The sequence below is a fragment of the Elephas maximus genome, chromosome 17, assembly GCF_024166365.1.
Source record: "Elephas maximus indicus isolate mEleMax1 chromosome 17, mEleMax1 primary haplotype, whole genome shotgun sequence".
In the NCBI taxonomy this organism is placed as follows: domain Eukaryota; kingdom Metazoa; phylum Chordata; class Mammalia; order Proboscidea; family Elephantidae; genus Elephas; species Elephas maximus.
Window position 1 is genome coordinate 7,335,064 of NC_064835.1, and position 21,921 is coordinate 7,356,984.

The 21,921-nt window shown below is 40.6% G+C and overlaps 2 protein-coding genes across 6 annotated transcripts in view; both read right to left on the reverse strand.

The window, feature by feature from the left end:
- LOC126061178 (keratin-associated protein 4-7-like) overlaps nucleotides 1–13,235 on the reverse strand; it is a 48,995-nt gene extending 35,760 nt beyond the window's left edge. For both annotated transcript variants that reach the window (XM_049857513.1, XM_049857512.1), the window contains exon 1: nucleotides 1–13,235. This exon is cut by the window's left edge and continues 27,538 nt beyond it. The gene's annotated coding sequence lies outside the window, so the exon portion shown is untranslated.
- CADM1 (cell adhesion molecule 1) overlaps nucleotides 1–21,921 on the reverse strand; it is a 384,950-nt gene that overhangs the window by 333,891 nt on the left and 29,138 nt on the right. The gene's annotated exons all lie outside the window — the stretch shown is intronic.

The following is a 21,921-nucleotide window of genomic DNA, read 5'->3' on the forward strand; positions in this document are numbered from 1 at the left end:
CTTTTTAATGGTTCTAGATAGCTATTATCCTGTAGGGTCGCTATGAGTCAGAATTGACTCGACGGCAGTGGGTTTAGATAGCTATGTTCTGAGTGACATGAGAGGTTTTTATGGAGAGAAGACGTTCATTTCATGTCTTGGCACATGAAACCCACAGCCTTTCCATAAGTTCCTGAAAGAAGGAGTTACTATGGTTATAACAGCTAACACTTATGGAGCCCTTACCAAGTGCCTTGTACTGTGCTAAGCATTTTACGGATACAATCATATACACATGGACACTGATACATATTCTCGTGTCTATATTTTATATATATAACATAAAGGTATAGTCTCATATACTTCATGAGGTAGATTACTATTATCCTCATTCTACGGATGAGAAAACCAGGGCTTAAGCTGGTTAAGTTACTTGCCCAAAGTCGCACAGTTGATATGGGAAAAAGTGAGATCTGAACCCGAAAAGTCTTGGTCTAGAACCTGCCTTCTTCACTGCTCCATTTACTTTCTGTCACTGACAACCTTTCTTTTTCCAAGTGATCAATTTTGGACAAAGAGCTTCTATAACTTTTTACAGGAATGAAAAGTTGAACCGGCGTTGTAAGGTTTGAAACTGAGAATTTAGAATGCATTTGCCTGGGTTTTTCTTGATGCTTTGATGAGCACATTAGCCTTAATTAGCAGGATAGGCTTCTGCTGGGATGGATACCAAGTGATTTATTGCCTTCCAGTTCAGAACAGGCAGCAAACCTGATTTCTACATACCCAGTTCATAATGGATTATGGGACACCAGCAACACAGCCATGGTTTTCAGAGAATGTTCACTTAACCATACAGATAATTGATGATTTATATATTATTTGCTCTACAAACCAATCCAAAACCCACTGCTGTCGAGTCGATTCTGACTCATAGCGACCCGATACGACAGAGTAGAACTGCCCCGTATAGTTTCCAAGGGGCGCCTGGAGGATTTGAACTGCCGACCTCTTGGTTAAGAGCCGTAGCACTTAACAACTATGCCACCGGGGTTTCCATTTGCTCTACAGCAAAGATGTTATGAGGCAAAGAAGCTATAAAAAAGACTTCATATCATTTTCCCCCACCTTGCTGCAACCCACAACCCAGACTACAATTACTTGTAGCACCCTAAGTCTGCAATGGCTCTTGGTCCACCAGAGTGAATGAAGGGAGAACTAGCTTGACATTTCCTGCTGACTGTGATTAGAGCATCTTTTAAGGAAGCTCACTTCAAATCATTTTAAATCCATTTGCTCATGTTGACATCAATGTACTCAGCATTATCTACCAATTAGTAAACCAGAAAATATTCTTTAGATAACCTAAATTCTCAGTAAAATATTCAGCATGCCATTCATTTACTATAAACCGCCCTGTAAAAACAAATTAGCAAAACCAGCTGTCACAGGACAACATAAACATCCATTAATACAGCCCAACTACTTCTGCCTCTGGCGAGGTTCTTCAGGAAAGAGAAAATGCAGTGGAAATATATAACAATGAGAGTTTTGAATGCTTAACATGTATTCATACCAACATGCTTGCCCCAATATCCAGGTGTACATTCGCCTTCCCTGTGTGTGAGACCAAATTTAGACTGGAAAGAAAGGGGTTAAATTTTGACAATTCTCTCAGTGAGGATCTCAAGTCCTCGGGCAGGGCCGCAGTAAGTCTAGAAGGCCAAAAGAGTTCTAACATATGCCATACTTCATAAAGATCAGAAACGTCAAAGAGCGTGAAAGGTGGCCGAATATGAATATGCAAGCGAGCAATCAATTCAACTTCAAGACCCAGGTTTTGCACAACCCACTTACATACAATGCAGAAATCGCCTCCCAAACTCACAGGAAGCCTGTGAGTACATCACTCACCAGCCAACATTGATTCGTCCTTTCCACAAATCAGCCTGACAAAATTCTATAATTTAAACATGGCAATATTTCAATAGCCGCCTTCCACTTAGGACCCTTTCAGTATTTTTCATTTTAATGCATTGGTTATAAATAAACTGCAGCGGCACCTGTTAAGAGGGATTAAAAAAGCCCGCTTTTATGTTATGAGAGACCGGGTGAGAGCTTGTTCTCTGATGAACACGCTCGTGATATGCAGAAGACGTCTGCAGTGGAGAAGCAGTATTCTTCTACAATGATTTCGATTTAAGAATCTAAATTAGGCCTCAGTCACTGATGACTACTTCGACCTTCTGAACGATAGGGAACACTTCAGAGTGGGTACTAGCACAAAGGCTGCCGATCATGGAATGGAATACGCTCCAATACGCAAACCCAACTGACTGAAGGTAGAAAGCTTGAGCGTACAAGCCTGCTCTTTCCTTAGAAAAGCCACGATCCCAAAATGACGGACGGAAGCACCAGAACCAGTACAAAAGGCGTCCATAAACAGTTTCACAAAGTGCTTCCTAAAGGCCCATGGGGCCACCCAACTGTGCAGAAGCTTGATTTCTGGGACATTTCCATTTTGAGATTTGAGAAATAAACACTCTAAACAGGCAGCTTGTCAACAAGCTTCCTCTCTCCCCACCCCAAAGGCAGAGTTAAGCGTGAAAAAGAGGAGCCATGACAGGCACCAATACCATTTTAATTTTAAAATGATTTCAAAGGAGGATAAAAATCTAAAATACTCTCATCATTTTAAGAGTGAATGAGTTTACAGGTACACGAAGGTTTTCTCCATGCTCTCAAGTGAGCCAAGGCAAAAACATAAGAAGCGTCAAACAAAAGAAAAAGAAAACCAAAGAAACCTAAAAAAAAATTAAAAATCACAATCTGGTCACATCCACACCTCTTCCAGAGAGAAGTCATAAACTCATCTTAAGTTTCTATTTCTCTTCTTAATATTATTAAGAAAAGCTTTTCATCTTGATTATATCCATTAATAAATTAAACATGAATATACTTTTAGAAGTATTTAATAACGAGGTGCTACATTCAACCTCTGGAGCCCTGGTTGGCACAGTGGTTAATGTGCTCGGTTGCTAACCGAAAGGTCAGAGGTTCAAACCCACCAGACCTCTGCGGAAGAAAGATGTGGCAGTCTGCTTCCATAAAGATTTAAAGGCTTGAAAATGCTATGAGGCAGTTCTACTCTGTCTCGGAATCAACTCGATGGCAATGGAACATTCAACCTGTGGCTTTAATATACTAAAAAAATACAGTGATCCTTAATTAATATAAAAGCATTCTGTTAAAAAATAGTAATGAACAACTATCTGCCTGTAGACAAAAGCGATTATAAGTGAAAGAGGGAAGTAAGAGAGTCAGTGTCAGAGTGATACAGTATGAGAAAGACTTGACTTGCCATTGTTGGTTTTAAAAATGGAGGACAGGGCCAAGAGTCAAGGAATGTAAGCAGCCTCTAGAAGGTGAAAAAGGGCAAGTAAATAGATCCTTCCCCAGGGCCCCCAATAGCCCTTCAGACACCTTGATTTTACATAGTGAAACCCATTTCAGACTTCTGGCCTCCAGAACTGTAAAATAATACATTTGTATTGTTTTCAATGATTAAAAGAAAAAAAAAAAATCCTGTAATATGGCACCCATAAGAAAGACAAGTATGAACTTTAAGAATAACTTAAAATTTGATGAATTTTAATTTCCTACTTCCAATATTTATCAGAATTTTATTTACTTACTTTGAATAGTTCTTCCACATTTTGTAAAATAGATACACTTTCACTGAAAAAGATTCAAACCACACAGAAAATTATAAGAAGACAGGCTGTAAGCACCATAATGTCAGTCTTGTATTCCCAGCACCACATAATGTGAGATGAGACAGGAGCACTGGGAAGAAAAAAGCTTGAAGACAGCCAGATTTGGAGCTTTCTCCACAATAATGAAGGCTCTCCCAGAACAGGTGATTTGCCAAGTCCAGGAGAAAAGAACAGGGACAATTCATGAACAGGATATTTGTTTCACTTGTGAAAATCCTAAAAGAAAGGCTACAATTTCTACAGAAAGCAATTAACAACTTAGTTATTGTTGGAAATAGCAAACGTCCCTTAAATCTTGGTGGGGGGGGTGTCTGTTTGGGTGGTATGTGTGTTTTTTCAGAGGCAGAGGAGTCTGCTGGTGTGGCTATGGGGCAAGAGACACCTTACTGCAGTTCTTACTGTGAGTTTTGAGTTTTTAGCAACAGAAACCATGCAGGTGCTCCAAATTTCCACTTACTCCAAGGTCAGTAAATGAACATAGGTCTACAGGAGAAACCAGAATGGGGCATGATACCTAAGACACGAGACTCCACCCTATTTGAGGCCTCCTTAAGAATTAAATAGTTTTGACAGAACAAACTCTTAAGAACAAGCTCTGATTACCGCTTCTATAATTACACACCTCGGTACAATCACTCACTTTTCAAATAAGCTGCGTCAACTACTCTGCTGTAACAATAACAAAGCTAACATTTATATAGTGCTTACTATGTCACAGGTGCTGTACTAATAGTTTTACATATATTAATCATTTTGATGATTAATCAACCCTATAAGGTGGATGGAAACCCTGGTGGCGTACTGGTTAAGTGCTACAGCTCTTAACGAAGAGGCTGGCAGTTCGAATCTGCCAGGCGCTCCTTGGAAACTCTATGGGGCAGTTCTCCTCTGTCCTATAGGGTCGCTATGAGTCAGAACTGACTTGACAGCAGTGATTTTGGTTATAAGGTGGATACTATTATCCTCCTCATGTTATAAACACAGAAATGGAGGCTCAGGGAAGTTAAATGGCTTGCCTAAGGTCACACAGAAAGGAAGCATCAGAGCTAGGATTTGAACTCAGGTGGCCTGACTCCTGCAACACATAAACAAATTGTGGAAGGCAGGGCTTTCGGATGACATGAAATTGTAAATTACGTCTATGTATTAACCCATAAGCAAGTGGAACTTCAAATCATAACTATATTATCCTCCCTCCTAGGATTTTATTTTTCCCCCTGGTTCTGTGACCTTGGACAAGTCATTAATCTTTCTAAGCCTCAGTTTTCTAACCAGCAAAATTAAAAGAAAAATGGCTTCTTCACATGCTATTGTGAGATACGCTACAATGCATGTTAAAATACTTTGTAAACTATAACGTCTTAGGCAAATGTTAGTTGCTATTATAATGATCCAACTGTTCCTAATGTCATCTTCTCCACATTAGACCTCTGGACAGTTCCATTAATTAGATGTGTTAGGAAAAGAATTAAAACTAAATAAAGAACCAAAACCAGAGTACTCTGAAATTGTCTTCAAATGAGACTGATTAAACTAGCCGTTGACAAAGAAACAACATTCTTGGTAGGGCATTGTGTCAAAAAGCCCATTTAGCTAGCCGAATTTATTCTACTAGAAAAAACCACAAAAACCTTTCAGATGCTATTAGAAAGTAAGCTATCATCCATTAAAACTAAAGTTGAATGGAAAAATTTTAAGAAATGCTATAGATTTGTCAAAAAGTCAAGTAATATTTCTTACCATTCATTAACAATTAGAAAGCACTAAAAACTTCGAACCCTGGTGGTGTAGTGGTTAAGTGTTACAGCTGTTAACCAAGAGGTCGGCAGTTCCAAACCGCCAGGGGCTCCTTGGGAACACTACGGGGCAGTTCTCCTCTGTCCTATAGGGTCGCTAGGAGTCCAAATCGACTCGACGGCAGTGGGTGGGTTAAAAACTTCAAGACTTGTACAAATTAGGATGCCTGCATAGGACAGGGAAACCCTGGTGGCCTAGTGGTTGAGTGCTATGGCTGCTAATCAAAGGGTCGGAGTTCAAATCCACCAGGCGCTCCTTGGAAACTCTATGGAGGCAGTTCTACTCTGTCCTATAGGGTCGCTATGAGTCGGAATCGACTCAACGGCACTGGGTTTGGTTTTTGGGTTTTGGCATAAAACAGAACATAAAATGCCATGTGTGTCAATCAGTACATTTACTAAGTGCCTACTACGCAGAGGGCAGAATTGCTTCGGTGGAATGAGATTGGGGGAAAAACAAAAGCCCTGTCCTGGTGGAGTTAATAAAAGGGGCCATTTATAGAGGATCTAATAGGGGACAGGCATTGTACAAGGACATTACCTACGAACTCTCATTTAATCTTTGCAATATAACAGTCACATAAAGTTGGCAGTATTAAGATAATTTTTCAGACGAGGAAACTGATGCCAAACAGGTGAATCAGTCACTGTAAAAAGTAAAGGGCCCGGAAGCCAAAGTCAGTCCCACTGTCTATAGCACAAGCCCTTTTTCCTGAGTGTCCCACACTTTTCAGCCAGGGCACCCTCTAATGTCAGAGGAAAGAGAGTTAATGAATACCTTACGTGGCCTAAGACAGGGCCAAAAGCTGCCTGTTTACAGACATCTCTAACCTTGAAAATCCAAGCACATTTTCCATTCTACTCAGTAATATACTTGCTGTTTGGCTATTTTTTAAAAATTCATCCTTTCTCAAATCGTCTATTGAAACTGACATACCAGAACTATGTAACAAATATATCCTGTGCCATCTGGGGGAAACATCGCACCACCTCACCTCCTGAAAAGACAGATGTACATAGACGATCAACTACCACTCTTGCACAGTGGCATGATCAACATGGAGAAGTGAGCACAGTATAAACTGAACACCTATTTTTCAGAGGGTAAATCGAGACTTCCTCAAGGAAGTGAATTCTGAGCCTAATGTTTTAAATGAGGAATTAGAAGTGGCCAAGGAAAGGAGAAGTAGGCATTCAAAATGAAAAAACTGACAGATGCCAAGACATGGAGGTAGGATAAGAAGCAGAGGTAAGACTGCTCAGCATTTGGGACCAGTGTTTATTCAGGGCAGTGGTTCTCAAACATTACCATATATCAGAATCACCTTAGTGATGCAAAAGGCTAAATGCTCAACTACTAGCTAAAAGTTGGCCGTTTGAACCCACCCAGAGGTGCCTCAGAAGACAAGTTTGGTAATCTGCTTCTGAAAAATCACAGCTTTGAAAACCCCATGGAGCAGTTCCAATACACACACAAGTGGTTAGTTACCACGAGATGAAATCAAATCAACTGGCAACTAACAATAACAACAGAATCACCTGGAGGGCTTATTAAACTCAGATTGCTAGGCCTCAACCTGGAATTTGATTCAGTTGGTCTAGGGTGGGGTTTGAGAATCTGCATTTCTAACAAGTTCTTACTGTGACACTGAAGCTGTTGGCCAGGGCATCATCTGGGTGTTTCCAGGGATCAGTTGAGAGAGAAAGGGCAGTGGTGGTTCAGTGGTAAAGTCCTCATCTTACATCCAGGAGCCGGGGTTTGACTCCCCACCAATGCCCCTCAGGGCAGCCACCACCCACTTATTTGTCCGTGGAGGACTATGCGTTGCTAATAGCAACTTGCTATGACACAGTGTTTAGCTCCATTATGCACGGGCTCACCATGAGATGGCAGCTAACAACAGCAAGGTAGAGGCAGCATGCTTGCTGGAGTGCAATGGAGGGTTTCAAAAATAAGAAGGCAGTTGAGCTATGCCCTGGGTTTCAATCGGCAGAGATACTGGAGGAGAAGGGAAAGGTTCTGGATGGAATGATTAGCGTGAAGGATGGTAACAAAACAAGAAAGGTTTGGTTTAGATGCATAAGGCTCATTTACGGGAGCTAGTGGGACACTGAACTAAGGTGATGGTCCCATCAAGGGAGGAGGAAGGGGGCAGGGCACCCTGGGAGGCACTATAAGAGGTGAAACGAACTGGACCCAAACCAACCATGTAGAAATAATCAGCAGAAACTGGCTATGGATTTGATCATACCAGGGCCAGCCAGAAAGAGGTAAAAATGATCTTGAGGCTCCAAAGAACAAGATGATCTTGTATAAAATAAAGGGGAATGGATGATTATTTGTGAAGGTGAAGAGAAACTCAGTTCAGTTTTGTGTGTAAGTTTCATCTGCAGTTCTAGTGGTTGTATCCTATAGTTAAGTAGAAGTCAGAGCCCAAAGAGCAAAAAAGCAACTTTAACAGTGGAATGTAGCGCTAAGGGTTTTGGAGTCATTCGCCTTTTGAAGAAAGTTGAATCTGTGTGAGTAAATGGGTTCTCAGAAGGAATAGTATATATAAGAACAGAGTGCCTAGGTTGAAGTCATTAGAGATGCCGCTCAAAAATATATATATATGTGTATATATATGAATATATATACACGTGTATATATGAGTGTGTGTGTATATACATACATAAAAACCGAAAAACCCAAACCCGTTGCCGTCAAGTTAATTCCGACTCATAGCGACCCTAAAGGACAGAGTAGAACCGCCTCAGAGGGTTTCCAAGGAGTGGCTAGTGAGTTTGAACTGTCAACCTTTTGGTTAGCAACCAAGCTCTTAACCACTGTGCAACCAAAAACCCATTGCCATCAAGTTGATTCCAACTCATAGTGACCCCATAGGTTTCCAAGGCTGTAATCTCTACAGAAATAGACTGCCACATCTTTCTCCGGCAGAGCCAATTGTGGTTTCAAACCACTGACCTTTCGGTAAACGGTCGGTCACTTCACCCACTGTGCCACCAGGGCTCCATACATATATGTATATATACATACGTATGTGTGTGTGTATGTGTGAATACATGTACATATACCCACACACACGTACATATGCCTGGATATTACAGATCAGTGTATAAACTAGTCTTTAGAAATCAGAAGTTAACTAAACATGACATTCTTCAAAATTCCCTAGTTTACCAATATTAAAGTGTTAATTTATTATTCGCTGCCACATTAGCGTCACTCTCTCACCTCTTACCAAGTTCCTCACATAAACCATCTGGACTCAAGTCACTCTCAGCCCATCTGTGTTCTCACATTCACAAATCCTAAACATTCTTTTTTCTTGCCATATGAAATGCAAGTATTTCTATTGCTCTCTTTAAAAGAAAGGAAAATGACATACAGCTACCCTGGATGTAGAAAAGAATGTTATACCCTGTTAAAAATACTGGAAACTAATTATGTCTGGTAATTAATAGCCTAGCAAGCAGAAAAATCTTGGGTTTTACATTTCAGACAACTCAATGAGATCAACCTGTCACATCTACTCATCCAAAAACATACTGTTCAAACATTTTCTTAAAAGCAAAAATATAACCAGGAACAAAATAACTAGGATGAGGGCAGCTGCCAACATAACTTCTCAGCATAGCAAGGGTTGTAGAGTCAGAGTCCTGGTTTGGGGACCAATTTAATCATTTGCTCGCTGAATTTCCTTAGGCAAGTTACTTCATTTGACTAAGATTCAGTTTCCTCATCAGTAATCTGAGGTTTAAAAAGTACTAATCTCAAAGAATAAACACACAGGTCAATTAAACAGAGTCTAAAACTAGAACCATACAAATACAGTCAACTGACTTGACAAATGTGCCAAGGCGATCCAAAGGAGAAAAGAAAGTCTTCTCAACAAATGGTTCTGAAACAACTGAGCGTTCATCACAAAAACAAAACAAAAACTTAAATCTATACATAATACCTTATTCAAAAATTAACTCGAAACAAATCATAGACCTAAACGTAAAACGAAAAGTACAAAACTCAGAGGAGAAAATCTTCATGACCTTGGGATAGGCAATGAATTCTTAGTTACCCCACCAAAAGCATAATTCATAAACTTTGAAGTTGATAAACTGGACTTCATCAAAATGAACAATTTTGCTCTGTGAAAGCCATTATTAAGAGGCTAAATGACAAGCTATGGGTTGTGAGAAAGTACATGCAAGTCATTCCTCTTGCAAAGGGCTCATGCCCCAAACTTTCAATATGTGAGATATAGAGAGCCCTCAAAACTCAGCAGTAAGAAAGCAGTCTCAGTTTCTAAAAAACAGGCCAAAGAGTTGAACAGACACTTCACCAAAGAAGATATATGGATTGTGTCTTAGGCTGGGTTCTCTAGAGAAGCAAAAACAGAGATGCAAATATATACAAATATATAAAGAGAAAGGCGTTATCTCAAGGAAATGGCACATGTGGTTGTAGAGGCTAAAAAAAAAAAAAACCCGTTGCCACCAGAGGCTGGCAAGTCCTAAGTCTGTGGTTCAGGCATCAGGCTGAGGCTTCTCCTGACTCACATGGCTGCAGAGGCTGAAGAACCCAAAATCTGCAGGTCAGATGGCAGGCTGCTGTCTCACGGGCTACAGGGGCTGACTAATCCAAGGTTGGCGGGTAAGACAGAAGGCCACCAGCTCACAGGCTGCAGAGGCTGCTGAATCCCAAGATCAGCAGGTAAGACAGCAAGCCGCTGGCTCACAGGCTGCGGGGGCTGACAAATACCAAGACTGGCAAGCAATACGGCAGGCCTCTGGCTCAAGTCCCAAGAACCAGCAGCCAGATGATGATTAGCTGGGTGCGGGATGCACAGCAAGCAAGTAAGCTTTGCCAGGACATACATATGTATATTGGACGCAGGCCACACCCCCAAGAAAATTCCCCTTACAACTGACTGGCTGATCACATTAGATCACATCATGGAGGATAACTACATCATTATATAACTGCCAAATTACATCATTATGTAACTGCCAAACCACTGAGAATTACAGCCCAGCCAAGTTGACACACAACCTTAACCATCACAGATGGCAAAAAAGTACACGAAATGATGCTGGAAATCAACAGTCATGAGATACCACTATATACCTATTAAAACCAAACCTGTTGCCGTCGAGTCAATTCCAAATGATAACAACCCTGTAGGACAGGGTAGAATTGCCCCATAGGGTTTCCAAGGAGCAGCTGGTGGATTCTTTTTGGTTAGCAGCCATAGCTCTTAACCACTGCGTGACCAGGCTCCACACACACTAGCAATATTAAATGCTGAAGACAAGTATGCAGAGCAACAAATCTTCATACATTGCTGGTAGGAATTCAAAATGGTACAGACACTGTGGAAGCTACTTTGACAGTTTCTTGAGAAGTTAAACATATACTTACTACTGTTGTTACTGTTATTAGGTGATGTCAAGTCGATTTCAACTTATAGCAACCCCATGTGACAGAGCAGAACCGCCCCATAGGGTTTCCTAGGCTGTAATCTTTACAGAAGCAGATTGCCGGGTCTTCCTCCTGCAGAGCAGCGTGGGCTCGAACCGCCAAACTTTTTGTTAGCAGTCAAGCACTTAACCACTGATTCACCAGGACTCCTTCTATTTACTGTATGACCTGAGACTTAGGTATTTACCCAGGTATTTACACAAAAGAAATTAAAACTTACATCTACACACACAGAAAAAATCCTGTACACAAATATTTACAGCCACATTACTCACATCATCAAAAACAGGAAACAGCCTAAATGTTCTTCAGTGGGTAAACAGATACCCTCTGGTACATCCACACAATGGAATACAAACCAGCAATAAAAAGGAATGAACTAGTACTGACACACGCCATAACACTGACGAATTTCAAAGGCATTATATCAAGTGAAAATATTACATCCAGTATTATTCCATTTATATGACATTCAGTAAAAAGCAAAACCATAGGACTGGAAAACAGATTAGTGGCTGCCAGAGAGACTGGAACACTTCTACACTGCTGGCGGGAATGTCAAATGGTACAACCACTTTGGAAATCTATTTGGCGCTTCCTTAAAAAGCTAGAAATAGAACTACCATACAATCCAGCAATCCCACTCCTTGGAATATATCCTAGAGAATTAAGAGCCTTTACACGAACAGATATATGCAAACCCATGTTCATTGCAGCTCTGTTTACAATAGCAAAAAGATGGAAGCAACCAAGGTGCCCATCAACAGATGAATGGATAAATTATGGTATAGTCACGCAATGGAATACTACGCATCGATAATGAACAGTGATGAATCTGTGAAACATTCCATAACATGGAAGAATCTGGAAGGCGGTATGACGAGTGAAATTAGTCAGCTGCAAAAGGACAAATATTATATAAGACCACTATTATAAGAGCTCAAGAAAAAGTTTAAACAGAGAAGAAAATATTCTTTGATGGTTACGAGGGGTGGAGGGAGGCAGGGTGGGAGAGGGGTATTCACTAATTATATAGTAGATAAGAACTACTTTAGGTGACAGGAAAGACAACACACAATACAGGAGAGGTCAGCACAACTGGACTAAACCAAAAGCAGTTTCTTGAATAAACTGAATGTTTCGAAGGCCAGTGTAGCAGGGGCAGGGTCTGGGGACTGCTGTTTCAGTGGACATCTAAGTCAATTGGCATAATAAAATCTATTAAGAAAACACTGGGCATCCCACCTTGGAGAGTGGCGTCTGGGGTCTTAAACGCTGGCAAGCAGCCATCTAAGATGCATCAATTGGTCTCAACCCACCTGGATCAAAGGCGAATGAAGAACACCAAGGACACAAAGTAATTGTGAGCCCAAGAGACAGAAAGGGCCACATAAACCAGAGACTGCATCAGCCTGAGACCAGGAAAGCTAGATGGTGCCCAGCTACAACCGATGACTGCCCTGACAGGGAACAACAGAGAACCCCTGAGGGAGCAGGAGATCAGTGGGATCCAGGCCCCAAATTCTCGTAAAAAGACCAGACTTAATGGTCTGACTGAGACTAGAAGGACCCCGGTGGTCATGGCCCCCAGACCTTCTGTTGCCCCAGGACAGGAACCATTCCCAAAGCCAACTCTTCAGACAGGGATTGGAGTGGACAATGGGTTGGAGACGGATGCTGGTGAGGAGTGAGCTTCTTGGATCAGTTGGACACTTGAGACTATGCTGGCATCTCCTCTCTGGAGGGGAGATAAGAGGGTAGAGGCAGTTAGAAGCTGGTGAAATGGACACAAAAACAGAGAGTGGAGGGAGGGAGCAGACTGTCTCACTAGGGGGAGAGCAATCGGGAGTATGTAGCAAGGTGTATGTAAGTTTTCGTGTGAGAGATCGACTTGATTTGTAAACTTTCACTTAAAGCACAATAAAAATTAAAAAAAAAAGGGACAGCATGAGAGGGCTTGGAGGTTGAGAGAGCAGTTCTGTATACTGACTGTGGTAGCGGTTACAAGACTCTACGCATTGGTCAAAACTCACAGAACTGTACACCAAAAAAAGTGAATTTTAGTTGATACAAATTTAAAAACAATTTTGTAAAAAAATCAATTAAAATTATCACTAGAAAAAATGTACCTACCTCATAGAAGTGCCATGAGAATTAAATTAAATGATATATAGAATATGCTCAGCACTGAGTACACTTTTTAATTATTATGGCATTTCCATGATCTCAGTACTTAACATAGTTAGGAAAAAAAAAAAAAAAAGACTTGAAGCACTTACCACAGCCTTCAGTATGGATTACACCTCAACATAAAGAAAACAAAAATCCTCAAAACTGGACCGATAAGCCACATCCTTATAAACAGAGAAAAGACTGAAATTGTCAAGGATTTCATTTTATTTGGATCCACAAGCAACACCCATGGAAGAAGCAGTCAAGAAATCAAAAGACACATTACATTGGGCAAATCTGCTGCACAAGACCTCTTTAAAGTGTTGAAAAGCAAAGATGTCACCTTCAAGACTAAGGTATGCCTGACCCAAGCCATGGTATTTTCAATCAAATCATATGCATGTGAAGGCTAGACAATGAATAGGGAAGACCAAAGAGGCACTGACAGCTTTGAATTGTGGTGTTGGTGAAGAATATTGAATATATCACGAACTGCCAAAAGAACGAACAAATCTGTCTTGGAAGAAGTACAACCAGAATGCTCTTTAGAAGCAAGGACAACGAGACTTCGTCTTACATATTTTGGACATGTTGTCAGGAGGAATTGGTCCATGGAGAAGGACACCATGCTTGGTAAAGTACAGGGTCAGTGGAATAGAGGAAGGCCCTCAAAGAGATGGGCTGACACAATGGCTGCAAGAATGGGCTCAAGCATAACGATTGTGAGGATGACACAGGACCTGGCAGTGTTTTGTTCTGTGGTACACAGGGTCTCCATGAGTTGGAACAAACTCAAGGGCACCTAACAACAACAGTATTTAACGTACAATTCACAATCAAATCAAATCAATACATTTATCATGGACCGATTACATAGAAGACACATACAGTGTCTCTAAGCTCAAGAGTCTCAAGAATTGAGTTATAGCATTATTTAGGAGCAAAGGCAACACTAAATTATCGATACTAAAAGATGAGCAAGGTCAGATAATCCAAGATCATTTCCATATGGTTTTTAAATACCATGGGTGAGTGGTGATTGCTTTGCTTTCTTCTCCCCTTAGAGATCTACCTTATTTTACAGAGGCTTAGGCCAATATGAAAATGGTTTGTATTCCCTATACATGCATCAGTGGGTGGCAACAGGAGGGAGCTCAGCAGCATGCTGGGCAATAGGAGAAAGCATCCTAGAATTAAATATTCCATAGTGCAGAGGAGCCCTGGTGGCACAGCAGTTAAGAGCTAGGGCTGCTAACCAAAAGGTTGGCAGTTCGAATCCACCAGCTGCTCCTTGGAAACCCTCTGTCTCACAGGGTCACCATGAGTTGGAATCGCAGCAAGTTTCGGTTTTTTGGTTTTATACTGCATGAGCCACACTGAGAAAATGCAGACTTTATTAGCATCACTGAATACCCAGACTATTCAACATTTACATGACTAGAGTAGCAGGGTGATAAAGACTTCCTGGCTAAAACTCTACTGGAAGACTGATGGCATAGAAATCAACAAGTGTATATATCTCATAATGAGGCAGCTTGGTGACATAGTGGTTAACTGTAACAGCTGCTAACCAAAAGGTCGACAGTTCGAATCCACCAGGCTCTCCTTGGAAACTCTATAAGGCAGTTTTACTCTGTCCTATAGGGTCACTATGAGTTGAATCACTCGACAGCAAGGGGTTTGGTTTTTTGGGTTTTACCCTGCTAGTGAACAAGCTACGGGACACAGATCACACTGAAAGTTAACAACTAACCGGCTCCCAGAGAAAAAGACAATACTCAACAAATAAATATAGCACCCAAACCCTTTGGCAATTTTATTCTACTATAATCTGCCATGCTTCATATGAACGTTTTGCAAAAGGTGGGTCTTAGCCCTAGTGGTGCGGTGGTTAAAGCGCTAAGGATCAGCTATTCAAACCCACCAGCCACTATTCGGGAGAAATATGTAGCAGCCTGCTTCTGTAAAGGTTACATACGGCCTAGGAAACCCTATGAGGCAGTTGTATTCTGTCCTATAGGGTCTCTATGAGTCGGAATCCACTCAACAGCAATGTGTTTGGTTTTGGTTTTTAACCCAACGATTTTTTTTTGTTGTTTTTTTAATAAAGTAGACTAGAAATAGGATAGAATAGAGAAGGGTAGGGTAGAAGGGTGACACTGAATAGATAGGATAGGATGAATAGATTAGGGTGGATTCAAAAACCAAACTTGTTGTATATAGAGTTTATGTAATTTTAAAGTATAAGAAATCCAGTGTTCAGGCCACCAATAATTCTTTTAACAAAAACAAGAGTTCATCAAAGCATAATCAGTAGCAACTAAAGAATATAAATAAAACGGGTTATCTGGCAGAGTGATAATCTAAAGACAAAGACACACCTGGAAAACAACTGAAAGGTGAGAAAACAAAACAGATGATAGGTATCTAGGGAAGAGCTAAAAATAAGTCAGTATAAGGGTACAAAAGAAAAAGTGGCACCACTAGCGGGGTACGGGGGGGTGCAGACCACACCGGGTGACAATGTCAGAGGGGGTGACATCAAAATGACTACCTATAAAATTTTTGTGCAATATTTCAACAGGAGTTCATTATTTTTTATAAAAATATCCCTGTAGTTAGTTACAACAAAAACATCTTTTGTAGGCCCAGCTTATATGCAGCGATATACCTAACAAGGCTACAACTCTACGCTAAATTACTTTTCAAACCTTCTAATGGGCTCTGGTCAGAGCTGTCGTTATTACCCGATTACAATGACGCTTCGAACCAGGCTGGCTCATCTGCACACGCTACAAGCACACGGTGTTGTTTTCATTGCTGCTGGCATTTTCATAGTCGCTGATTTTGTTGAATTCTCTGGTGTTTTAGCTACAATGTCGTGGCAATTAGTATTTATGAGCCTACATCACTAACTTTTTTGAGAATGAAGTACTAATTAAAGGAAAAGGAGTGATATACAGGAATTATGACTTATGAGGAATGTTGGCATAGAAAACATTACTAAGGATTCTGTACAGTCTGGTATGGGAGGAGGTCCGTGGGGGGGGGCGGTGACAACAGGAGTTACCACACTGGATGACAGCAACCCTAGTGATGCCCCTGAAAAGACATACGTATAAACACCTCTCCAAACTCCAAGTATCTAGACAAAAACAAGGAGTAAGTAAAAGGTTTCTACAAAGCCTAATGCACTTACATGCAGTACCCAACTTTAAAAAACAGCAAGCTTTCTATCTTTTCTTTTTCTCTGATTGCAAAGGTAACGCATATTCATTACAGAAGTTTCGAATATCCAAATATAACTTAGAAAGTAAAAGTCCTTCATAACCCCACTCCCCAGAGGTAACCATTTTTAACAAGTGTGCGTTTATTCTTCAGGTTTTAAGGGTCTATGCTAATTAGTATTCATTATAGATTACTTATAAAGTACTTAAACTTTTTTAAAGAAAAATAGGATCATTTCACATATACAGTATCCTGTATATGTGTTTTTCCTTTTATCTTGAAATTGTTTTGTCAGTAGACATAGATCTCCATCACTCTTTAATGGCTAAAAAGTATTCCATTATATGGACAGATCATAATTTATTTAAATCGTCCCTCACTGATGGACATTTGGGTTGTTTCCAGTTTTCTCCAATCTTCTTATTAAAGGCAATGCAACAGTTACATTCTTCCAGGTATATACCTGTACACTGGTAAAACTAAAGGTTGAATTCCTTGATGTGGGTTTTTGTTTAGGGTCAAAGAACATGCTGACCTTTTTTTTTTTTTTTTTTAATTATTCACTTAACTTTAATTCATACTACTGGAAAGCACTTGAGAAAGTGGAAACTGCTCTAATTGCTTAATTATTTTGATTTTTAATAATTTTTTGAGAAGAATTTATTCAACTCAAAATTAATTGGTTAGGAATTCTATCAAAAGGGTATGTTTTAACACATTCTTGATCACTTAGAAAATACACGGTACCTACATTCTACATAAAAAAATTCAAGTTTTAGGAAATTTAGTGTACTCTAAAATCATCCCAATATTCTTAAATCCTACATTAAACTTGGAAGCTCTCCTTAGACTCAAATAGATTCACTATAATCACAGTTTCCCATTTGTCATCCCAAAAAGGAAAAAAGTACAAGGATACCCATCACACATCAAAACCTAACACCCCCCACCCCAAAAAAATCCTACAAAATTGCCACTCCTAAATAACTGCATCAGAAATTCAAATACAAAAAGTCATGACATTCAGAGTCTGATTTTCAGTAAATCACCCAGGACACATTTCATGGCAAATAAAATACTTGCTAAGAAATAGAGTTACCAGGGCAACCGTGACTGACCTTTTATGTTTTATTTATCAATCGCACTGCTAAATTATTCTGGTACTTGGAAACAAAGGAAAAAATGTATTATAAACAATGATAATTAATCAAGGGTCCCCTGCTCCACATTAAATCACTCCTGCCAAATCTGTATTTATCCAACAGACATGCTATTATCTGTTTCTCAGATCTTGTCTAGGCTAAGGATGTGGATGGACAATCCCAAAGAGGAGTTCACAAGGTACCGATATTAAGCTTGATACTCTACACAGAGAGTTTAATATAAGCATCAATTCTCAACAGGCAATCTAGAAAGATGTGGAAATTCTTTGCTTCTGCAATCATAAAACCAAACCCACTGCTGTCAAGTTGCTACCAACTCATAGTGAGCCTACAGGTCAGAGCAGAACTGGCCCATGGGGTAGGTACTCTCAAAATATGGAATAAATTTAAGTTAGAATGAATAAACTCATGTATGAATGAATCACTCTATCTTTAAAATTAGATAGTTTAAAACAATAGAAATTCCAAATATTTCACCCCTTAAGATCTACCTTTTACAAGCCCTAAATATTCCTATCGAATAAAGAATCAGGAGCCCCGTGTGGCACAGCGGCTAAGAGCTCAGCTGCTAACCAAAAGGTCAGCAGTTCCAATCTATCAGATGCTCCTTAGAAACCCTATGGGGCAGTTCTACTCTGCCCTATAGGGTCGCTATGAGTCCGAATCAACTCAACAGCAATGGGTTTGGTTTAAAACCAAGAATCACCTCCAGTTAGGAAAGAAATATATAAACCTACTTGCTTTTAGCATCCTAAAATATGGTTATACCTACTGGAACCTGGGGGTGGGGGTGGGGGAGGTGCTATAAGACAAAGAAAATGGTGTAGAATTCCTAGTGTCCAAAATAGGAATTTAAGAGCATTTATGAATGACTGGGATTTACTCATAATCCACATAAAGGAGGTAAAAAGGGTACAGAAAAGAGAGACCTGGGTTGCAATGCAAAAGTGTTGGGGGTTATAGGGTCGGTATGAGTAGGAACTGACTCAACCGCAATGGGTTGTATTGACTTGAGTAGTCACTTCATCTTTCTGAATCGTCATTTACAAGATGATCTCTAAAATCCCTTTCAGCTCTAAATTTCCATGATGTACTGACCTGCCTTCCCTCTGGAAGAGAAGGAAGAGACCAAGGACACCTTAGTGCCAAAGAATCTATCTGGGAAAGAGTAACACTGAGTCTGCTGTTCAGGCGAGGGCAATCAGCAGCCATGGGGACTGGGGTCACTACAAGGTGAGAAGATTGCTCTCTTCAATCTTCTGAGTTTCTGCAGGGGCTATTTCAAACCTTCCCATCTCCCTCTCCACTGTTCCAACTTACCATCGGCAGACACAACATGGGCTCCTGCTTCTGCAGCAGGTCTTCCCTTCCTTGCGTCCTCACCCCTTCCAATAACAACCTTAAATACAACACAGCCACCTTTTTTTCTAAAGGTCTCTCTCATCACCTCCACCTCACAAGGAAAAATAGTCTCCCCTCCTCCTCTCTAAGTAGATGTCTCCTCCTGAGCTTCTGCAGGGCCCTGCTCCATCAATGAGTAACTCTCAATTCCTCATCTTCACTCTCTCTGCACTACCTCTTATTATATGGCATTAAAAAAAAAAACAAACCCATTGTCATTGAGTCAATTCTGACTCATAGTGACCCTATAGGACAGAGAACTGCCCCTTAATGGTCTCCAAGGAGCACCTGGTGGATTTGAACTGCCAACCTTTTGGTTAGTAGCTGTAGCTCTTAACCCCTATACCACCAAGGTTTCCATAACATGGCATATACAAACAAGATTTCTCAAGTTCCCCTAATTTAAAATATATACATATTTTAAAAATTAAAATTTTTTTAATATTAAATAATTTTAAATAATTAAATATTAAAAAATTTATAAATTTTATAAATTTCCCTCAGTCCTACATCTCCTTATTTTAGTTTCCTTCTCCCTTTCCTTACAAGTCTCTTAAAACACTTGTCTACACTCTCACCTCCTATTCTCTTTGTCCCTATTTGTCCACTCGCCACCATGATTTCCACACTCACCACTGCACTGATATTGTTTTGGCAGAGTTTACCTTTACATGCTTAAGTGCTATGTTCCATGAATGGCCTTGTTTATTTGATCTCTCTGTATCATTTGACACTGATGCTTAACCCCCCTTCTTAGGACCAGCCTCTTTCCTGGTTTCTAAGACAAAAGGATCCCCTGGTTTTCCTCAAAACCTCTGACAGCTCATTCTCTCTTTCTTTCATTGGTTTAGCTTCTTCTACCTACCCTTAAATGTTAGTGCTCATTGAGGTTCTGTCCTTAGTTCCTATTCCTCTTCTTACCCATTCTCCTTACCTCATCCATAACCATGGCTCCTAACAAGTGCTGTAGAGTGCTGATGGACATCTCTGCCCAGATGTGCCACAAACTCAACATGCCTGTCATGGATTGAATTGTGTCCCCCCCAAAATATGTGCCAACTTGGTTAGGCCATGATTCCCAGTATTGTGTGGTTGTCCTCCATTTTGTGATTGTAATTTTATATTGAGAGGATTAGGGTGGGATTGTAACACCACCCTTACTCAGGTCACCTCCCTGAAGATCCAAGGTAAAGGGAGTTTCCCTGGGGTGTGGCCTGTACCACCTTTTATCTCTTAAGAAATAAATGGAAAGAGAAGCAAGCACAGAGTTGGGGACCTCATACCACCAAGAAGCAGCACCAGGAGCAGAGAGTGTTCTTTGGACACAGGGTCCCTGTGCCTGAGAAGCTACTCAACCAGGGGAAGACTGAGGACAAGGACCTTTCTCTAGAGCTGACAGAGAGAGAAAGCCTTCCCCTGGAGCTGACGCCCTGCATTTGGACTTGTAACCTACTAGATGTGAGAAAATTAATTTCTCTTTGTTAAAGCCATCCACTTGTGGTATTTCTGTTATGACAGCACTAGATAACCAAGACAATGCCTAATGTCAAGCACATCATTCTTAGCAGCCAAACTTGGTCACCTTCTAAACTTCCTATCTCAGTTGATGGACCTATCACCCACTTTGGAGGCCAAGTCTAATCATTAATCCAGACTCCTCCTCTTCTCATTCCCTCATTCACAAAACCCTACCTCTTAAATGTATCTTGAGAGCAACTGCTTCTCAAACTACATAGTAGGTACCTTAGTTATGGCCTTCAGAATTTCAACTGGCCATCTGCAGCTTCTCCCTAGCTGTTCTTCCTACCTTTGGTCTCTAATCCTCCCAATCCATTCCATGCATAGTCAGGCTGATTTTCCCCACCCCACCCTTACCATCACCATTGACAACCACAGTGGTAGCCCAAACTCCTCATTACTACCAAGCTGGTCTTTCACGATCTGACTCCCACATACCCTCTCCAGCTTCACCTTTTTGGGGGGGACACAATTCAATCCATGACAGGCATGTTGAGTTTGTGGCACATCTGGGCAGAGATGTCCATCAGCACTCTACAGCACTTGTTAGGAGCCATGGTTATGGACGAGGTAAGGAGAATGGGTAAGAAGAGGAATAGGAACCAAGGACAGAACCTCAATGAACACTAACATTTAAGGGTAGGGCTCCCTCAAAAGCTTTCCCCCCAGACATCCTAAGTTATTTGCAGTTCCTAGAATCCACCACGCTTTTTGTGTTTCGCTATCTTTCCGCGTATTATCCCTCTACCTGGAAAAATCCCTCTAATACCATCTATCTAGCTATCTCTAAGAACCCAACTCAAGGGGCCCCCTGAAAGTCTTTCCCAACTCTAAGTCTCCAAACTAAGTTAGGTCCTCCTTTTCTATGTTTCTACAGCACCTCCAAGCTATGCCTCTTATGACGCTTACCACATAGTATTGCTATTTTTACTGACCTCTGCATGAGAGTCCAGAATATAATCAGTTCGTGGAGAGAAACGACCCTATATAATTCATCTTTGTAAATGTATTACTTACCACAGTGTCCAGCACATAGTAGGTGATACGCACCCACTAATACACACACAAACACACACACACACAGAATTACTGCATGCAGCATTTACGCAAAAGGCATTTAAAGGCTGATGACAAAATTTATTGTCACATTAGTTTTAATTCCTGGAAAAACAATTAAGTTACTTTATATTTACCATGGCACAGAGCCTTTTAGAGCTGAGTCACATGGTGTTTTCGTTTGTTATTGAAAATGGAGGTGGAAGACTTTATGACAGAGCTGTTCCCCTTATAAAATGGTTGATTCTGTTTGAGAAATATTTGCTGTACACAAGACGTCATCGAATCTCCTAAAGAGTTAGGTCCCTGAAGAGCTTACAATCTCACAGAATCTGTGGGATATATGTCAAGAA